Genomic DNA, 21,586 nt, shown 5'->3' on the forward strand with positions numbered 1-21,586 from the left:
CAGGTACTCCGCATCAGACAGTACCTGCCCATTTAAAGCACTGCTTTGAATAAATGTCACTCAATAAAGTGATATTATCCAATGTACTTAATTGAGACTCCAAGAAATGATGAAAAATATATATTTTTACATGTTTAAGTCTTCTTCATATTTTCATGACATTTGTTGCCTGATTTACATCGTTTGCCTTGCCCTCTTTGAGCCAATCTACACACCTGGCTCATCTCCCCTTAAGGCTGCCAATGGTCCCTCAAGGAAGTCAGTGTCTCCTACGCCCTTGACTATGAATGAGGCTTATTGTGGATAATGCCGCCAATAAGGACTACGTATGTTCGCACTTAAGACTAGAGGACAATGACCTCCATGCTCGTACACGCAAAGGTGGGCCGCGGTTTATCCTTGAAGATTAAGGCCCGGGCAGCATCCTGCACCTCCTGCTGTCACTGTGCACAACTAGATAATGCCGGTACTCCGGCAGTGTCACCCTAGACCAGCAGGGGCCAGCAGCAGCCAGAACATTGCTGTCTTGCCGTCACATCCTCTTTTCTCAACGTTCACCATGCGTCATGGGCATTGTAGTCCAACGCACTCTTTCTCGTAGGGCGCAGGTGTACTCCGTTCCGCCGTACCCTGCGATAGCTCTTGACTAGATACGCACGGGGTAAGTTCGTTATTCTGCACCTACAACATTGTCTTTCCACCTAGGACAGCGAACTACCCATTAACTAGTAGTGGTACGAAGAACTACAAATGCTGCACAGCCTTCCGTGGGTGACGACCAGTCTCTGCCGCACTTCCGTCTTTGGCTTGCACTGACCCTTGGGAATTGTAGTCTACTGGAGGTATTCCGGACGGTGGTTGCGCTTTGAGCGCAGCGCTGGGAGTGTAATGCCTGTCGGGCGGCGGGAGCAGCTGCGGTGCTGACGTAGGATTCAGATCCTGGACTCCTGGAGCCGCCGCTCTTCGTGCTTCTCATTGAGCGAAAGCGGCCCGAAGCTGGGGAAGGAGAGTCTTGCTGGCCCGGGACAGGTGGGGGAGACCGGGCGCCGTGGAGGCAGGCTGGCCAGGTGAGGGGTCTCTGTACTCGGGGCCGGGCGAAGAACGGTGATTTGGGTGCTGAAGGAAGGGGGTGAATTGAAGAGCCGGGTATGTGTCTACATGGGAAGACAAGGGTCCGAGGGTTTGCACGGGATACCTGCAGTGAACCTGGGGGATTAAGGGAGAGTTGTGGTCTTGTTGTCGGTTCCGCTGCGGATCAGTGGACGTTGAAGTGCATGGTATTGTGGCAGCTGCGAGGAGTAATCTAGGGTAAAGGTACTGAATGGGGAAGAGCAGGTGACTGGGGGCGAGGGAGTAAAAGCAGGGCAAGAGGGTGGTGCTGGGTATGAGTTAAGGAGGGAGAAGGGGCATAGGGACCTGAGGGTCAGTGGTGCTGAAGGAGAAGGACGAGGTCAGGTGAAGTGATTGGAAGTGTTTTGAAGGTGAATAAAGCGGGCAGCTGAGAGGCCAGGATCCGAATGGGACGTGGTGGTGAAGCAGGAGAAGTGTGTACGACCTTATGAGGTATGACGGTGGAGAGGAATAACAAGGGTCATGGGGCGGGTAAGAGGGCATAGAGCTGAAGGTGAAGTGAGAAGTATGAGGAACATGGGCAGTGCTGGAAGTGGGAAAACAATCACTTTAAGAGCCCATAAATTAGGGGTCAACTGGTGGAGCATAAGGAGTTCAGACGTGTACATTTTTAAACTCTGCTTAATGAAATTGGCACAAGGGCAAATGTGACAGTGAATATAGCTTACTTAATTGGTCACAAACAGGATGCATTATAAAATATTTTATGCAGAGATGTGTGTGTGTGTAACCAGCCATTTCCAGTGTAATATAAGGGTGTGAATGTGCTTGCAGATCGGCTTCAGTGGGTATTAGACACGCCAGTGCTAGCAGATCAATCAGGCTTTATGCCCCACAGGACGACGCTGCATAACCTGCGGAGGGTATTCGAATGTCTAGTGGGCAGATCAGGGAGCCGGCAGAAATCTTGTCTCTAGAAGCCAAAAAGGCGTTTGATTTCATAGAATGGTCACACCTGTGGGCGTTTCTAGAGGAGATGGAATTCAGGGGTTCCGCCTTGGGGTGGGTCAAACCTGTTATACTAAGATCCTGTGACCAGAGTGAGAGTAAATGGTGTGCGGTCCGGAGACACAAAGATTAGGAGAGGCACTAGACAGGAATGCCCATTATCCCTGCTACTGTTTGCGATGGCTCTATAGAACTATAAAAAGGACATTGGCCACTGGCGACACCTCCCACTGTCCCTCCTGGACGGTATTCGAATGTCTAGTGGGCAGATCAGGGAGCCGGCAGAAATCTTGTCTCTAGAAGCCAAAAAGGCGTTTGATTTCATAGAATGGTCGCACCTGTGGGCGTTTCTAGAGGAGATGGAATTCAGGGGTTCCGCCTTGGGGTGGGTCAAACCTGTTATACCAAGATCTTGTGACCAGAGTGAGAGTAAATGGTGTGCGGTCCGGAGACACAAAGATTAGGAGAGGCACTAGACAGGGATGCCCATTATCCCGGCTACTGTTTGCGATGGCTCTATAGAACTATAAAAAGGACGTTGGCCACTGGCGACACCTCCCACTGTCCCTCCTGGACGGTATTCGAATGTCTAGTGGGCAGATCAGGGAGCCGGCAGAAATCTTGTCTCTAGAAGCCAAAAAGGCGTTTGGTTTCATAGAATGGTCGCACCTGTGGGCGTTTCTAGAGGAGATGGAATTCAGGGGTTCCGCCTTGGGGTGGGTCAAACCTGTTATACCAAGATCTTGTGACCAGAGTGAGAGTAAATGGTGTGCGGTCCGGAGACACAAAGATTAGGAGAGGCACTAGACAGGGATGCCCATTATCCCCGCTACTGTTTGCGATGGCTCTATAGAACTATAAAAAGGACGTTGACCATTGGCGACACCTCCCACTGTCCCTGCTGGGTTGGGTTGCGCTGTTTAAAATGCTTTATCTCCCAAAGTTCTTATATACTCTTCAAAACACTCCATATGCTGTACCAGATAAATTGTTCACGCAGGTGGATGGGTTTACAAGAACTCTGCTCTGGGATGGGGGAGCTTCAAGGATAACTCTTAAAATTTTTTTTTTTAAACCAGACTAGAAAGACATGGGATGGGTGCATTGCCTTGCCTGATTTAAGACTATAATACCAGGCAGCACAATTAGTAGTGGCAAATGACTGGCATTTTTCAGAACAGGTAGAGCCCTACCTAATGGCGGATGGGAGAGTGATGGATCCCCTGGGTCACTTGTGTTACATATATGGTAGAAAGAAGCTGCAGGGACTACCGGTGCCAACGGCCAGGTACTCTGGATTTGGCGGAGGGCTGAAAGGCTCCTGGTTTGGAGGGGACGGATCACTCTGGTGACCCCTCTGTGGGAGTCGGAGGCACTGAAGAAATTTAGGAAGATTGAGGGTTATAAAAAATTGACAGCCTGGGAATCTCAACGGTGGGGGATGTGTGGCAAGAGGGCAGGTTGATCACTTTTCAGTAACTACAAACAGAATATGAGATGTCAGGCAGCCAATCCAACAGGTACTATCAGATGCAACACATATTCGAGAGATATGGCTCCCTATTGAGTGACCTAGTGGAGGAATCCCGGCTAGAATATAGAGTGCTATAGGCCCCCTTGCATAGGTATGCTATATCTTTGTTCTATATTACTTTATTGGCGCACAGTCTCCCAAACTTGACCTCTCTTGGAGAAGGTTGGGAACAAGATCTGGGATCCTGGAGCATGACCCCTCAGGTGAGGCTGTTCGATATCCACACGCGGTGGCGCTAAGGGCTGGGTTTTGTTTGGGCCAAATAAAGTTCCTTCACAGGGTGTAGCTTACGAGGGAACACCTTTACAAAATGTGACTGTGAATCAGACCTCCGTCTTTGGGGGTGCGGGCGACGCGGGACTCTACTTCACACTGTGGGAATGCCCGCTTGTACAGAAATATTGGCACCGGGTGGAGTCATGGTTATCGAATGTGGAAAAGACAAGTGTTTTCTTAACCCCACAGCAGACCCTAAAGAAATGTACCCTACTGATTTGTAATGTGGGCATAGCAGTGGCAAGGAGAGACCTGTCCAGGAGATGGGGCAGTCCAGTCCTGCAGACGCTGCAGGAGTGGGAATCAAATCTCAACTGGTACATGAGAGCAGAAGAACTGGTTTATAGGTTTAGCGGATGCTCCTGGAAGTTTGAACGAATATGGAATCCACGTCGAGACATGCAAAATAGTGGTTGATGACATCTAGCTAAGGAGCTTCCGGGTCAACAAGAGATCTAGATGGCCGCCCTAGGATGTGTGGACTGAGCCATACCCCAGAAGAGGGAGAGGGACCCTTAGTTTGGGTAGCGATTCTGGTGAGAAATGGATCTTGTGGACTGTTGAAGTGTTTTGCATAATGCTCTGTACTAATGCCGTTTGACAAGTTTTGTGGGAGTGAGGAGGGTAGAGTTCCTGTTAGGCTTTGGAGAGAATCATATGTCTGCGGATCGTTTGTTGACATTGCAATGCTACTACTATATGTTTAATATGGTGAAAATGCCAATTAACAAGTTATTTAAAAAAATAATAACGGTAAGATTATTTTAGTATTAAAAAGCAGTTGCTGGAGTGATCTATGTGCACTCTAGTCACAGGTCTGACTCATCAGAAAATAGCACACATAGGTGATGTGCCTGCTGCAAAGCAGAACGTTTGAAAGGCAGGTGACAGATTTGTATTGTATTAGGCAGCTGAGTGGGTTCCTCCTTTTGTTCTTGAAACCCTAGTGTTTCCTGCAGGTTAAAAGTAACACTTGTGACATAGCTCAGTGGGTTATGAAACTGCATCAAGGAACTGCAAGCACACCTCAAGGCTAAAGTGTAAAACGTTATTGCTTTTTTTCTCAATCTTTTGTTATTCTCACATAGCTAAAAAGTGTTCTTTTGAGTAGTAATAATCTCTTATTAGTAATTAGTAGTAGTATATAATCGTTAGTGGTGTAAACGCACATATAAGACACCTCTTACAGTGCACACATACCTCTTACATACTTTGCTTGGAAAACTCAAAAACATGGCTCCAAATCATAGTTTACCTCTTAAGCAAGTGTCAAGTGACAACAGGGTGAGTGTCAGCTTCCTCAGTGGAATTGACCTCAAGGTGTTGGGTTCAAATTAGCTCCCAGTCAGGATGGGACTCCAATAAAAAAAAGTTTGTATGGCCCTTTAATTGAGGCATTTGTGTTGTGTTCAGCTGGAACCTAAAGTAAGAGACCTTCCTCATCATCCCTTGCAGGTTGCTGCTCTGAATGCAAAGCAGACAGTGCAGCACTGCGGGATGTGCTCCAGTGTCAGTAAACTTGATGTGACAAAGTTATCACATTTCGCTGAAGCTGGGCTGGATCCAACTTAGCACTTGCTGTCGGATCCATGACCCACCTTGGTCCTGAGCATTTTCAACCCTTGCTCTCGGGCTGAAGAGCAAGAGTAGGATTGGTAGGGGCTGGGTTTGAACTAGATGATGGTGGCTATAGTTTGGTGGGACATGGCCTTTTCTGGAAGGCAGCCGATGCAGAACACGGATCTAATGGGTCTAAGATTAGAAGGGAGAGCCTGAGCTTGATTGTAGGTTGAAGGGACAGAGCATTGGTCTGGTAAGCGGCATTAGACGACTAGACGTGTGGAAGTTAGTAAGGGTACTGTTGTGATATGGGAGTGAAGAGGCAGGGAAGTGAAGGGGTGAGAGTGAGGTTTTCCTGTGTAGACCATAATGAAATCCCATTGGGAACATGTGGGAAATGACTCCACAGAGGTCTGAAGTTCGCCAATCTGTCTAATTTCCTTTGCACTCTAGTGATTGATTGGAGCGGGAGGTGAAATTGTGATAATCTGTCCATCCAGCTACGGCCTCTTTGAAGCGAACACCAGAAGATGTGTTTGTAGAATTGTAAGAAAATTATAGGAAAGGCGGTACCTGCAGGGTAGTTTGACCCAAGCCCATGTACAGAGTTTTTGCTCCTGTCATCAGTTTATTATTTATGGTGGTTATATTTTTAGCAGATGGAGACACACTCCTGAGACCTGGAGCAAGTGTTATTTTACCATGTTGTTGTTGAGTTGGCTTCTCAGACAGAGTCTAAAGTAAACTTTATCGACTGAAGGTACCAGAATGGGACAACTGGATAGATAGACCAGCCTTCATCTCATAATACTGGGGGCAGTTTTTTCCCTCCAGTTTTGTGCTATTTCTTGTTTCACCAAAACCATCTCTAAATGCAGCAGGGATTTTTCACCCCGCATGAAGCCTTCAGCCTCCAGAATTTAGCAGTGACCATTTTAGAGTAAGTTCAATAGCGCAACCCAGAAGCACGTGGAAAATTGCAGCTATGCCTTCTCAAAAGGTACAGATTATTCGGCATCACCAGACTGTAAGGAGTAAAATCCGTTTTCTGTGTCAAGCACCTGAGAGAGTTTAGAGTGGCCCCCCTGTTCTTGCACCTTAGGCACTTTGGGGTATAATAGACTTTGAGTAATTTGTTTAAGTTAGATAAGGCAATACCCAGTGGCTATCACTGCTTCCCTTGAGCCATTAAAGTGAGCAATCATTCCTTGTCTGCCAAATGGCCTGTATCCGCTTCAGAGGCCAGCCTCAACACCTCAAACATAGCTGGAGTGTTTATATCAAGGACTCTATAGAGCCTAATGATCATTCCCTTTTCTAACATTTGTGATGCGAATCGGTTGCAGGCCGGTACCTCCCCATGGTAGCTGGGGAATGAATAGGGGCATGTCGGAGTTGTAGGTAACAGTAGAATTGTGATTGCTGCAACCCAAATTCATATTGGAGCTCGGCGAGCAATTTCATCTGGTTAGATGAGGCTCATAACATGGAGATTTCCTATTTATTCAAAGCCTTGGGTAAACAGTTTCCATCCCATGGTTTTGGTCTCTTCTGAATGGTTGTTTGCCCATTTAATTTGTAGGAGAGAGGTTTGCCATACATTCAGTACTACTTTGGTTGCCCTGGGATACTGGGCAACGAGGGGCTTGGTCCCACCATGGAAGTAGTGAATTGGGGTAACTTCAACCATCGCTATAGTTCAGTTATGTATACTGGATTGGATCCGAATCTATAGAGCCATTTGTCGATCACTATTATGTGGGCAGCTTACTAGTATGATGTGAAGGCTTACACAGCCAATGAGCGATCATAGGTGGATTTCAAGCATTTTGTCATTGCTACCTTTGGGGTTCCATTTTGCCATAGAGTGGACCTCGTTAAGGAGGTGTTTTTTTTTTTTAAGAGGGAGAAGACCGCAGGAAGGGGTAATTGTGAAGGGCATGTATTAATCTGGGTATTACTATCATCTTGATCAAGTAAAGCCAGCCTTGAGTGAGTCTGTACAAAATCCAGGGTCCACCGGTCACTCCTAGTAAGTTACAATCTTGGGGGCCACGTAACCTCCCGAATGTCCTCCAGCAAGCACTGAGGTTGGTCCTGGCCTGTGTATAAGGTCTGTGATAATTTGAATCACCCCTCGCAGGAGGCCACCGTTGGTGGAAGTAGAAACCACAGTGGCTGAGCCAAGTTTGAGCAAGATCAGGCAATGACAAGGCATTCGAGTGATCTTCAGATTTTGTGTAGAAGTACAAAGCATCAAGACGCACCAAGATTGGGGCTAGTTGGAGAAAGGTCCGGTGATCACCCTGGTCAGTTATAATTTCTACATATGGCTTGGCATGCTGTTTGTGTTAGTATGGCTTATGTGTTTCGATACCATGCAAAAATTAAAATTGGCGGCGGTATCAAACAGAAGCAGCTCTGGTGGTCAAGCACAACTTAAAAACTTCTGCGGGCCCCAAAGTAGCTTAAAACAGAAGCCTGTTCTTTGACAGTATAATGACAACCAACTGTTGAAGCCCAGCCCAGGCTACTACCTTCCTACTTACCGGGTTCTATATAAATGCCCCCGCATCACGGTACCCATTTGATGAACTCTGGATGTTTTCCAAATCACACCGACCAGAGGGGTTTATCTTTTTGCTGTCTGCTGATCAACGCAGGCAAATATGCACAGAAAAATCTCAATGTGTGTAATATGCCTAATACAGCCAGGCACATTGTGTGTAAACAATTGGATTTGTTTGCCCAATGCTTACTTGAGACCTTAAGCTCTGCAAAGTACATTGTGCACGCGTAGGCTGACATGCGGACTGCTCCATGCATTGCATGTGCTTGGTGTCCTGTTTGTTCCCTGCCCGTGAGACTGCAAACACTGCACGATTTGGCGTGTGAGCATGGAGGCATGAGACACAGACGGGAAGGATTGGTGGGTTCTTAGTCTTCCTGTGAATTGCTTCCTTTTGGGATTTCCTGACATGTAACATGGTGTTCTGTGAAACCAGGCCATCCAGTGACCAAAATACATTATTTGGCTTGTTTCCTCTTAATGGACGATGTGGGTGCATTGGCACGAGACATGCTTTGCTGTGTGTGCGAATCATTCGTACAGAGCTGAAGCCACATTTCTCATTGGCGGGGTAGGTAAGGTTGGTTGGAGGGCACGCCTTTGTTCAGAATTCAGCTGGCCCTTAACTGGGCCTTGGAAACTAGCAAGGAGATTCTGTATCGAAGCATGTTAGTGCAGATATTTGGGGGTGCTCGTGTGAATCGTGTCAGACACCGCAAGAATAGATATATTTTATTGTTTCGCTTACTTAGCTTTACTATAAAACTCAAAATACTACAACTAACAGTAATCAATCAATCAATTGTACTTTTAATTTAAAACAATGTTACAGCATTTATATGACCTGGTACTTACTTAAGCCCCCCCCCCCTTTCCCCGGGGTCTAGCCCTTGCCCAAAACATTTACATCATTTTATATATAATTTAAATATAGACTCCGATAGTATGATATGTTTTTATCATAAACACTTACTAGAAGGTGGTGGGAGCCTCAGAATCTACCTTAGAAAATACTTCATTTTTTTGTTTAGAGAGTTGTATATAGGGCTGGCAGGACCCGTGAGTATCAGAGCGCTTTACAACATGTACACAGGTAATAAGAAAGAACAGACAGAACAAATAGATAGCCGTTTGGAAGGCAGGTAAGAGTCGAGAGCTCCTAGATAGTAACTACGATGTATTGTTCCGAACAATGTTCCCAAACCATGTAGCTGAAACACAAGTAAACCAGCAAAGACGATAGAGGAAAAAAGTAAAGGAAAAATAATGTGGCGAATGGGAGTGTGGGTTAAGCAAGATTAAAGCTCTTTGTGTCATGTTTTGGTGGAAACATTGGACGTACATACTGGCTTCGCCGGTGTCCAGTTTTTTGTGTGACTCCTGCAGTGTACTGTTTTGCCACTCCGTTTTATGCGACTCCCTGCAGCGTGTACTGTTTTGTGACTCCATTGTATGTGACTCCCTGCAGTGTGTACTGTTTGCGGCTTTGAAAGACGCCTTTAGGCGGTGTTCTCGGTCACGAGTGCGCACAAGAGGCCTGCTGTCTCTCACGCACACACTGACTCCTTGACCGTCTTCTGTAAGGCCTTTTTGTGGTGTGGCAAGCAGCAGAGCGTGACCACCCTTAAGGGGTTGCCGTGTTTGCACACGGGGCAGGCATCCGAGTCGTGTTCGACACGCCTTGGGCAGGATGCTGTTTCCAGGTGGATTAGGCCTTCTAGCACGAGAAGTACCAGCATGGCGGCAAAGTTCAAAGCCAGCCACCGGCCTGTTTACTTTAGTTTGGAGTGCTCTGCCTGCTGGCCCCTTTCAGCGCACGCACCCCTCTTCTGTTTTCATACCCAGTGTTGCCATGCTACTGTGTTCACCCGCACCCATTTGTTATCTGCTTGAGGCAAAATGATGGCCTAAAGAATGTGATGAGGCCCCCTTCGAGACTCCCATATCTCACAGGTCTGCATTGGCCTTGGTCAGAATTAACACCCCCCCCCCCCCCCCCCCCCCAGATTTGTGTCCCCCCGCGTCCTACAGGCTGCAGGGTGCTGCTGCCCGTCACGGAGTTTGCATGCCTCTTTCCAACGCTGGCGAGAGCCCTGGGAAAAGTGATAAAAAGGGCAGTGCATAGGTTTCTGGAAAAGCGAGGTCCGACCTCCATGCTCGCTTCATTTATACTGAAATTAGCATCTTGCCAGTGGTAAAACAATTATGTATATCTATCCATGTATTAGGAGGTTTATTACAAAACCAATATTCACCCCAGGAACAAGACCTCTTGAGCTATGGACAAGAAAACTCTGAAAATCTTTATTTTTGTGAATATCCCTCTCTCTCGATATATATCGTAAAATGGAGACTGCTCAGCTGCTTCTATTTGCAAACAATTTTATTGGGATGAACACCGATGCTTCTACAAACATCTTGGTTGAATTCCAATTTATTCATGAAAATAAGACCTTCAGATCTATGTTGTAGAGCTCAACTGAATTCCCTTACAGTGTCCCACTCCCCACATTCTCTGTGCAGAATTGCCTCACTAAATGCTTCAAAATACATCATGACTTTCTTAAAACACTGGACTGCGACTCTATACTTTTATCATGAAAACAATAAAAAAAAAATTGGGGTGAAAGTCGGCTCTTGCTCCTTGACCTGAAGTTCATTCTCCATATAATTTCTCTGCAGATCTGTTATTGACATAGCTTGACTTGGTATTAGAACAAATCATTTCTTGTTTTTTTTTCTCTGTGAATGAGCCTTGTAGTGAATGATTCTTGCAGTAGTGCTGTAACATCCTTCAAAGAAAAGATGCTTAAAATATTACCTTAAATTTGAAATTGTGAGCTACTAATCAGAGTTCAAGTTATGCAAGTATGACTTTGCTCTTTTATTGCCTTTTATGAGGGACTTCCTTGACATTTCACAATCAACCACTGCTCATAATTTAATTACTTATATTTTGCATTGCTCTGTTCTTGCTGTGTGTAAGATTGGCATTTGCCACTCCTAATTTAAATCTCTTCTCCATATGTTTCATGGTGCTTTGCATTCCACGGGGTTATGGTACAAGTTTTGAGCAACGTTTTAGCAGATGCAATTTTATATCTATAGAGACCCAGTTGAAGGCATAAGCCGAAATGCGTCGGTCACCTTTATCTTAACTTTATTTATTTAGTGCTTTTTATGAACATCTTGGAGCTTGCACATAATAAATTAAAAAGAAAAATAAATAAAAAGAAACGGAATCAAAACCTCTTGGATTCTGGTGTTCCATGCTGTGCCGCTGTGTTTGGCATCTTTGAAGATGAACGCCGTGAAGGAGTGTGTATATATATCTATCTAAGGAGGCACCCGCTGTGAGTTCGGCATCCTGGGTGAAGGTGACAGGAATATATATATATATATATATATATATATATATATATATATATATATATATATATATATATATTCCACTTCCTTTGTGAAGATACAGTTAATTTGGGAACTGCTTGTGGATCTGCCCACCCGAGTTGGCACTAGACTAGTAGTCTAATCTTAGGATACAGTGTGTGAAATAGTTTTTAGCCCTTTAACCCTGCTCTACCTTTAGATTGGGATGTACAGTAAGCAACCATGTTCAACTCTAGCTGTGTGTTTTCTGTGCAAATGTTGTGCTACAGGTATCAGCTATGATCACGTAGTATGGATCAGCAGATTGGGTTTTGTCAACCTGTGTGTACGACAGAAAACTAAAATCGTGTGCCTTGTTGATCAAAGTGAACCCATCATAAATAAGCTTCCCAGTTTTCAATTTTTCTAGAATTTTACATATAAATACAGATGAAAAACACTCGGCTTAAATGCCTGTTTTTTTTAAAGTGGAAAACACAGAACCCTGATGCCCTCTTGAGTATCTTGCCATCCCAAATGTTGTCCATATTGACGGCATAAGTAGTCTAAAATTTGAATATAACTTCTAATGAATTTTAAATAGCTGAACAGGTGCCATGAGTACAAAGCTGATGTTTTGAAGCTAGTTTATTGTTTAATTGTATAAACCTGCTTAGGGCCCCAAAACCCTGTTGAGACACAAGTACAAGAATCAGTGGAATGTTAAATATGTTTGTACATTTATAGTTTTCCTGACCAAAAATGCAAATAAGCATACGTTAGTTTGTAAATGTAAAAAAATCAAGCCCATAAAACTGAGGCTAAATAAATCACTATTACCTTTTGTATTGGTGTTGGGAATGTTGTTAGCACAGTTGCAACATTTCCAAGCTTGCCATAGAAAAATAAGGTGGAGTCAAAAGTTTGTGAAACCCTGACTAGGGAATTTTTGATTTATAGACTGCAGTCATTTCTATTCAAAGGAGGAAACGGTGCTTTGAATTGAACTATAGGGGCATGGGTTGAAAAAATAAACGTAAAAGAAAAAGCCGTAGCTCACATGAGCACAGTTTGACATTTTTGGGGTATTGAGAGAAAAAAGGTACGCTCGGAATTGTGCCCAGTCAAGCCTTCTGTACGCAGTTTTTTGAGAAATCTATTTTTGGGTGTTGGGGATAGGTGTTTAGCTTCTAGGCTTATGAAGGCGGAAACTGTGCGCACTGTCAAGCGCCAACCTCTTTGTGCAGGAACTTGTTTTTTTTGCTTCATTCTCTTCTCAGTGGAGAAAATATTTTTTTCCTGGGAGAAAATCCTTCCTCTCATCCCCCCCCACATTTTAAAATAATTTACTCCTACCCTTGACAGGATGACAATGACATCCTTTGTAGGGTTGGAAAGGGATGTTTTAACATTTCTAAGCCCTACTGCTCTTTGAAACGTCCTCCCGATGGTTTACTCTTGCACAGTTTTGTGGGCACAAGCGGCCCTCGGGTTGGGGTCAGCCCTCCCTAGGTTTCTTGAGTAGGGGTGTTTTATTTGTGCGGAGGGTTACAGTATGTATGGCATTTTCTCCCTCCGAATCCTCATGGTTCTTTTTATTCCCAAAAAGTGCAATAATATTCATCTTTGACGATGTTCTTTATGAGCCTAGCCCGCCCAGCCCTCTGAGCACAAAATAACTTCCCCAGTGTTCTGAAAAGGCGGCGTTTAATGAGTGCGCACAAAACACGGCGTTCAGACGAGACATCACTGCCCTGTGACAGCAGCGCTGTTTCTTGTGACTCTTTTCCCTTGGTTGTGCGCCTTTTGATTTGTTGCCGCTGTTGACATTGGTTTCCCTGTGCGTGGGCGCTTGTGTGTGTGCAGCTGGCTCGAGGGAAGCCCGCCCCTGGGCACGGTGCCCACTCTGGATGCGGCATCGTGGCACACACACCACCTTTAGGGGCTGTGCAGAGCGCTGGTGCGTGTCCCCTCCTCACATGTTTTCTTACTGGCGAAGACGAATTTTCTGCGGAGGGGGAGATTTTCGCAAGAAAACGGGTCTTGTTCTAAACTACAGAGATAAACGGCTAAGTATGGCCGATTTTGAACAGGTCCCAAGAGGGCCTAGATGCAGCGCCTGCCTGGCCGCGTTGTCCTGTAGCCAAAGCGCTGTGCTGCGTCATAAAAAACTATTGCTGTCTTTCTCCTGCGTCACAGAATTCAAATTTTCTTGTTTAAGCTCTAGGTGCCACTGGGCAGGTTTGTGCCCCTCACGGGCAACTCACGCCGTTGCCTTTGTCGGAGGGACCCAGGATGTAGCAAGTTCTGTAACCTGCTAAGGCATCTCATCCAGATGTTGACATAAGCTTTTGACGAATACCCAGTTGCCCTATTCCTTTTAAATTCATTTAAATGTTCATATTGTGTCTTCAGTTTGCATTAAAAAAAAAATCATCTTTGGAATGAACTAGACCAGTCTCACAAACCAACTCACACATTGTTGTTTCCCGCAAACCACCATGTCATGGGTTTGAGCAGTGCACAGACCACTATTATAAGAAGCCTTCCTAGCCAAAACCGCCACATTTTTTAAAAGAAAAACCCACACCAGCTTGAGTTGAGCGATAAATATTTAATGGTCCCTTAGAAACGTATGTTTGATGGAGCAGCATTCTGCTCTGAAGCATGTTTGTGTGGCTAGCATAATCAGAGCGTCCAGGATGTGCCCATGCATCAAAACAAGACTTGGCGCTAACCCGCCTGCTTTGGGGAGCACGTTTATTCAGAGCACGCCAGGTATATATTTGGTCATTGTGGACTCCATATGTGTAAATTACAAAAAAAAAACAGTGCACAGAGATTTATGTCTCAACAACGGTGACGTCTTTCGGGTCTGAAAAAGCCAACCCAAACTGGGTGGGTCACAACCATGCAGATTACCAGCCCATTTGGGGTTGAAAGTTTTAATTAGGGTGCAGTTGCGGAATGTATTGAGGTCCCGCAAACATGGGGATGCTGTTTGTAACTAAGAAAGAACAGGGTCAGTCGTGGATATAACGGGGAAAAGTGGCACGGGAGCGAGGGGACGTGATTGGGCAAGGGGCATATGCTGGAAGTAGTGGTTTTGTAGAAGTGTCTGGTGGTAGCTGGAGGGGAGTGTATTGGCTTAGGGGGTGTGACAGAGTCATCAAAAAGAACCGTCTGCATATGGAAGGACATTGTGGTAGTTAGGAGCGGCAACATAGTGTAGAGGTACAGCTAAAAAATGGAGCAGATAATCTATACCAATATTTATTAGGCCTGAAACCATTTGTTGTCTTCCATGGAGCTCTCAATATTCCTATGTTAATTACCCTCCCCTTAGCTATGGGCCTGAGCTGCAGGAGGGATTGCATAACGAGGGAGGGTAATAAACGGCTGTTATTGTCCTGCAAGTTAGGGGCTATAAGGCTATTGACGCCCAAACATATTCACAAACGCCCAAAATAGGGAGCACTGCAGGAGCATGAGCAGTCACTCACCTGAATGAGCTCCATCCTCCCTCATTGCCCTCTGTACTTCTTCTAACTGAGCTGCCACTACACAGATGGTGTCTGGGCTCAAGCTCTTGCATGAAGTGAGACACACAATTGATGGACGGAATGCAGAACAAATCAAACCATTCGCCCCCAGTCAAGAGATTTGGGTTAAATCCATCATTCTTTTGCTTACCATGCCACCCCAGTTTAGACCTGGCCATATGCAAATTAGTCTTGACCCTGAGCCTCATGGGAACAGTCCAGCCCGAACTGGCAAGCATGGTCCTCCCTGGACCGGGAACAAGTATCCTAGGACCAGTTTTGGGGTTTCACTCCTCATCAGCCAGGATAGCATGAATTCAGTGGCACAGTGAAACACAGTCAAAGAAACATGAAAAGAAGTTCATGTTTTTCTACTTTTCTTTGGTTAATTGGGCTTTTTTTTCACCAAACACAAGGAGAGGAGCCCGCAGAACAATCTATATACAGGCAGCTCGATTTGGAAGAGGCAGAGGGAGCTGTGTGGTAGGATGAAGCTACCAAACATTCAGGTGAGAGACCTATCATGCTCCTGCAGGACTCCTTATGCCCACATTGCGGACGAAGGGAGCTAGACTGTTACAAGATGCTCCCTTTGCGACCTATAAGGTTAAAAATAGCCTGCAAAGGAAGCATATTGATTGGCTGACCAGCGCCATACATTCTACTCAGTGTGCTAATACTGTGAAGTTGACAGCATGCCTTCAAACAAACTATTTTATGTGGCTCAATTTCTAGTTGTTGTTCCCCATTTTTACAAGCATTTTATCTCCTCGAAAATAAAACATATTTTGTTCTAGGGAGAATTAGCTGCTTCTAATAACTACTTCATCCTAGCTTGGTACATGACTTGCTTTCGGGACTAATGTCTACAGGTTAATGTCTCCAAGTTGGTTATGCTGTTTTCAGATGTGCGTTCAGGAGGATGGAATAGGGGGTTGCAGAGGTGCACAGAATTTGTTGGGTTACCATTCCACCTACTCAAACAGCCCATACCCCGCCCTCCCCCCTTTGTTGCATTTCAGTGCTACCAGAAAAGTGATAGTGGTACTGTGTGTCGGATAATCTCTCTGCCACTCGGTCTGCATGGAATATCCCATAATCTCTCTAGGCCACAGACCAGTCCAGGAAGACTCGTAAACATATGAACCACTATGAAAAGGTTAAACGCCTTCATGGCCCATGTTTGATGCTCAGGAAGGCTACAGTGAGGCGGATCTGGGCCATTATTCCCTGGCCCTCTAGTTAGAGCAATAGTTTCCAGGGCTGGTGCAATTCAGTTCAACACATATATAAAAGTTTGCTGAACTGCAACCAAGATGATAGTGTGAACCATAAGTAGCACACCATCTGGGTCCAGTGTAGTCTACTGCCCTATGTTTTTGTGTCTTGCACTTTAACCTATGGCTGCTCCTAGGAGACCACCAAAATTAATGATGGACAAACACTATAAAATAGATGGTATCGACTTATGAAGGTACAATGTTCTTTTATTCACCTACATTAGAAAGTGCACCCTTTTTTTACTGCATGTAGTGCACCGGTGTCTTTGCCTTGGTGAGATGTGGTGAAAGTGGTCTGTGAATGCACCATATTTTTAGCACTCGGATGGAAATTGCAAGTGAAGCGCTTGTTCATTTCCATCTTGAAAGTAACTTAATATTTGTGTGTGTTTTAATCTCCTCCAGCGGTGCCTGCTTTTTTGCATGCTGTTTATTTTTTTGGAGGCTCAAGCAGCCCTAGAATGTAAAGTCTGTAAACGGTCCATAGTATCGCCGGTGAGAGGGTATGTCCCTATGCTAATTTCTAGGAAGTTTGCAGTATTTCTTTATGCTTTGGCCAGACGCCGGGTCCTTGATCCACCTAGTTATCTGTGTCAGTTAGGTCTTTGGTGGGGCGGCGCCAACAACTTGTGTGGCATTTGATACATCTGCCCTGCTTGTTTCACAATATTATCTCACTGTTTCATGCAGCTAGAGAATTTGTGCTTGCGCTCATGCTGCTTTGAAGTGGTTTCAGAGCGGGCAATCATCTGCTTGATTCGGAAAGGAAGGAGTTCGAGGAAATCAATCCAGGAGCGGCTTCCATGAATGCAATGCTCTAATGTTCTCCTGCTGCGAGGTGCTTGTTTTCCATATATCAGCCATACCTGATGCATTACTGGCATTATCTGAGCTTACCTGTTCCTACAGTTCAAAAAATCGGATTCTTCGATCTCCGCAGTGCTTGATCACAGGGAAATTGCACGTTGTGGAATCTCAAGCAAGACAATTGTGTCCACCTTTCTGATTTTGCATCATACCAGCACCTTTTTTTTTTTTTTTAATTCAGAAGGTTTTTTTGGTTTTTAATTCAGTGAAAGCACAATGTTACTTTCCCATTTTTCAGATCTTTGGTCACCAAGCTTGCTCTTTAATGTCTTGTGGACAGGATGAGCAGTGCCGTCTTAACGCATGGGCACGCTGGGCAGTTGCCCAGAGGCCCCACGAGCATAGGGACCCCATGCAGACCAGAATATACCACTGATTTTCCATTAAAACATTTTTATTCCTGTGAGTGGTTGTGTGGGCAGGGCCGAGTGCACTGCTTTGCCCGGGAGCCTATAATGCTGTTAAGACGGCCGTGAGGATGAGCCTTGATAACCACCTTCTCCTGCAAACTGCAAAGACCTTTTCATATTCTGACCCCTTTTCACAGCACTTTCGTAGAGAAGCGGGGGCTGGGAAACTTTCTGGTAAATGCTTTCTTGCATGTTAATGTGTACTGTTGTTAGAAGAGAGAGGCTGAGCGATCCAAGTGAGATTTAAGGGCCATTCTGAACTGAATGAGGTTCCCAAAGCAGCTGGGGACTCTTAAAGAGCCATACGTTGAATCCGCCCCTGCGCAGAGAAAGAGCTCACTGAACCAAGGTTTATTGCCGTGTGGGCCTGACCAGTATACATCTTTAACTTGGTCATTAATGGTCTTGCAGGTATATGTTGATTAATTTTCCTTTGAGGAAGGATAGATCATGTGCAGCGAGCAGCTTGACCGACTGATTAAGAACTTTAAAATCCGTGTTTCTCAGTGGGGCCAGTGGAAGCTATCCACGACCAGTTAAATATGGTCCATTTGGTTTCAGTTTAGAAAGCGGTGTGCATACTCTGTTCAGAAGCAACTGCGTGTCTTGCACCAATTTATTAGGTGAATTAGCATACAATACATTACAGTAAGTAATACAGGGCAGAATAGGCATTTCTATTTGTTTTTTCGTTCCCGAGTTAAAGTAGGATACACTGTTTTTGTCAAGCATTAACCAGTGGTTAACTTGTTTACACCATGAATTGATTTCAGCTCTGCCTGTTATTTGCACATCAGATATTACCCTCTTGTTTCTCTTTGGCCCTATCGAGATCAGTGGGAAGCCCACTGTCACTGGCTGGTTCAAAAGGGGGGTTCAGTGCTTGGGAAGGGCCATTTTTGGCCAATTTAGGGAACCATAGTCAACGTTGAACCCAGGTCAGATTCTTGCTATACATTTGTACTGGTGTCTGAATGAATGTTCCCCGGCTTCTTGCTGGCCAAACGTACGTATTGTAGCCGCATCTTAAGCAGCAGAATCACTCACTAGACCTGTAAGTTACACGCCCTGACTTCACCAATATCTTTTTTTATTCACGTTGATGCTAGTTGTCTTTCGTCCCTTTTCCCCATCCTTTTCTGCGTCATGATGATTCATGCATAGTATTAAATTAAGAGCTTAAAAATCGTCTCTGCCTGGGCAGCATAACTCGCTGTAAACCTATAATTAACCTGCATGTAAACACCAACCCATTGTTTCTGAAACCATAAAGATCCTATAGAAATGTACTTCATGGTTTCTTAGAGTGTACCAGCACACTGTTGGTGGCACTCAAATCTGAAATTACCAAACTGCCTTGCCTGAAGCGCCTAAGAACAGATCTGGATCCACACAGATCATCAAATAAATTAATACATTCGGCAACACCATCGATTTACACCAATCTATTTTAAATTCCGCATTATTATCTCTTAATTGGTCTTTTTCTTTTTGGTGTGTGCTAGCACGCAGCTCCAGGAACCACCAATTGTCCCCAGAAGAGCTTGCTGTTTGTCGGTACATGCTCTTTCTTTTCAGGTTTTTTTTGTTGTTTCAGCATCTGAAATAGAGAACGCTCTACAGCCTTTCTTTGTGAAACCAATGAGAAGCTTTAATGACTGTCATCCTTGGATTATTCCACCATTGTATATGTTTGTATTGTTGCGCTGTCACTGTGGTCCCTTGAACAAGAGCGTGTGTGTGTTCACATGTCGTTCATTGGCGATATGTCCATTCCCTGCATCAGATTCCACTGTCTTCAGTGTCTTCACAACCATTTTCCTTCCAGACCAGTTCTTCTACCCATGTGACTGTCTTCCATATTCTGTTCAGTACAGGTATGATTTTATATAAAAACTCATCTCAAAACAGTTTACTTAGTTAATTTTTGTACATGGGTCTTTTAAGTCTGTATTACGCCTCTACTGGTCTCAGTCCACCGTAGGACCATTTTTGGTGGCTTATGTCTTTTTCTTCTTTGTTTCCACTTGCTATCTATTAACATAATACCGCTCTAAGTTATTTCTACACGTTGACATCCTAAGGTATAGCGCATCTTTTTCCTGTATTCTGGTAGTAGGCAGTTGGCTGACTTCAGGAAGGCGATGGATGTCCCTTTAATGATGATATGCAATATGAGAGTGATCCGTGACTCTGAGAGGTCTTTTCCTGTGTTTGAGTTCTCTGCTGGGAACTCTTCACCAACTTGCTGAAGCGACATTTTGTAGAGTGAGATAACCATGTGCAGTTGTAGTTTCTGTTCTCACATCTATCTAAGCTTTGACATAGTAGCCTGTGTGAGGGCTCAGTGAATTTGTAGTTCAGCGCCAGTCCAAGCTTTGTTCCTTATTATGTCTTCTTATGATGCAATATTGCTAAGTTGCCCTTTGAATGCAAGGACTGCTAACATGCCAGTTGTTCAGTTAGGATACATATGTCTACCAGAGCATACCAGTGACAGATCTGAGGTAAAAACATTCTCCTCTGATATTGTCACCTTTACGTGTGGAGTATCAAGCATTGATGGAAGAGTGTGTTATAGCATTGTTTCCTCCGCTAATGACAGTAACTTTAGTGTTTTTTTTTTTCTTTTTCATTTTTGTTGTTGTAATCCTGATGAAAATGTGTTTACTGTGGTGCCACCTATCCCTCTATGCGAAATGAAAAGGCAGATGACCAAGTGTTCTAACTTTTCAGAAATATATGATGGCAGTAGCTTGTTGCAGTTTTAGTTCTGGCAAGTAAGTGTGAGCTTGTCACCAGACCATCATCTCACAAGAGTGTAGTGTCCGAAATACGCTTTACGAAAATGGTGTCACTTTAGAGTTAATAATGAGAACTATTCACCCATTGGGGTGATATTTTTGTGAACAATGTTTAGAACGCCATAGTTATATCAGGTAATAGATATTTTTGTATCCAGTACAGTCTTGATATTGCTGCAGTACTGGTTTTACTCCAGTGTGTGTCCTTTGCCATTCCATGCAGTGACATTTTTAGGTCAGTGTTAGGCTCGACGTTTTGATTTTACTAACATTTTATAGATCATATACTTGCTGGGCCTGTCAGCCAGGCCTCTTGATCCAGTGGTCTGTTGTGGTGTCGTTTGTTTTTCTTCCTATCACTACAGCGCACTGCTTGGGGCAGGGGCTCAGCCCATTTCATCCTCTAGTTAATTTCACTGTGGCATTGGGCTTTTTCACAAGGACCACTTCCGCAAACAAAGTAGTTCCCTTCAGTGGGTTGCTTTAGCAATGTATGCTTTTTGAAACCCAAAAATATTTTGCCTTTTATGCAATATTTTTTAATATTGATGAGGGCCTGACAACTCCACTAACAAACGTTTTACAAAAACCATGGCAAAATAAGCATTGCCAAAGGCCAAAAGGCCGGTAGCCAAACCCAGATCTATTGGCTCTGCCAATGCTTGCTACCAAAAGGAGTGTGGAAGTGGGCTGGAAATATATTCTTCGTATTTGATGTCCATGAAACGTTCAAATGCAGTGCTTGGTTAGAAGCCTTGTTTTCCCAAAAGTGATATACAATTGCCAGCCATTGTGGGTGTTTCTAGTTTGTTTGGGAAGACCACTTGTTGAAATGATGCTTTTATTTCCGTTTTCAAACTCTTGGGGCGAGAGCACGATTTTGGGGTTGTGAGGCATGGTAGGAAGTTGAGAGAAGACTGGGGGACGCCTCGTGACGTGGCCGGGCGCGAGACGATCCGCGCGGGCTCAAATGACCGCGGGCTCTCCAGCTGCCGCCGGGGCGGGCTCTGCCCTGCGCATCCCTCTCCGCGAGACAGCTGCGGACGGCTCCTTGCTGTAAATTAATCCTCTCCTGCGCCGAGACAGCCGGCTTATTCTGAGACTCAGGCGGCTGACTCAGCGATCTGCGGCCTCTTATTGGGTTTCGAATATGAACTGTGAAAGAAGGCTTGCAAAGACACACCTGCCTTTCTTCTCCTGTCGCAGATGTCCTCCGGCTCTCGGGGCCTGCTCGCCCTCCTCAGGTCGGATGTGCTTTTTTGATGGTTTTCACAAAGAAGTGTTGTTCTGCTCTGG

General features: G+C 44.9%; 1 protein-coding gene across 3 annotated transcripts in view; it reads left to right on the top strand.

The window, feature by feature from the left end:
• Positions 1–927: 927 nt before the first annotated feature.
• Positions 928–21,586, top strand: part of CAPN15 (calpain 15) — a 364,024-nt gene continuing 343,365 nt past the window's right edge. The window contains exon 1 of one of the 3 annotated variants that reach the window (XM_085628400.1): positions 928–1,067. The gene's annotated coding sequence lies outside the window, so the exon portion shown is untranslated. The other 2 variants (XM_085628397.1, XM_085628399.1) reach the window with 2 other exon arrangements.

This window comes from Triturus cristatus, chromosome 10, assembly GCF_964204655.1.
Source record: "Triturus cristatus chromosome 10, aTriCri1.1, whole genome shotgun sequence".
In the NCBI taxonomy this organism is placed as follows: domain Eukaryota; kingdom Metazoa; phylum Chordata; class Amphibia; order Caudata; family Salamandridae; genus Triturus; species Triturus cristatus.